The sequence below is a fragment of the Eurypyga helias genome, unplaced genomic scaffold (assembly GCF_000690775.1).
Source record: "Eurypyga helias isolate BGI_N326 unplaced genomic scaffold, ASM69077v1 scaffold23853, whole genome shotgun sequence".
NCBI classification, from domain to species: Eukaryota; Metazoa; Chordata; class Aves; order Eurypygiformes; family Eurypygidae; genus Eurypyga; species Eurypyga helias.
In genome coordinates, this window is record NW_010243455.1 from 21417 (window position 1) to 21687 (window position 271).

Consider the following 271-nt stretch of genomic DNA (forward strand, 5'->3'; position numbering starts at 1 on the left):
CCCGTGTTTTAGCGCATGCGCGCCTCCCGCGAGGCCGCATCCGGAGCGCGCACGCTTTGCCCCGCCTCTTCCTTCTCCTTCGGCCAATGGGAGCCGGGGTGGGGCGGTCTGTCATGGCCGCCTCCGCGCTGCGGCCTTGAGCGCATGCGCGCCTCCCGCGAGGCCGCATCCGGAGCGCGCACGCTTTGCCCCGCCTCTTCCTTCTCCTTCGGCCAATGGGAGCCGGGGTGGGGCGGTCTGTCATGGCCGCCTCCGCGCTGCGGCCTTGAGC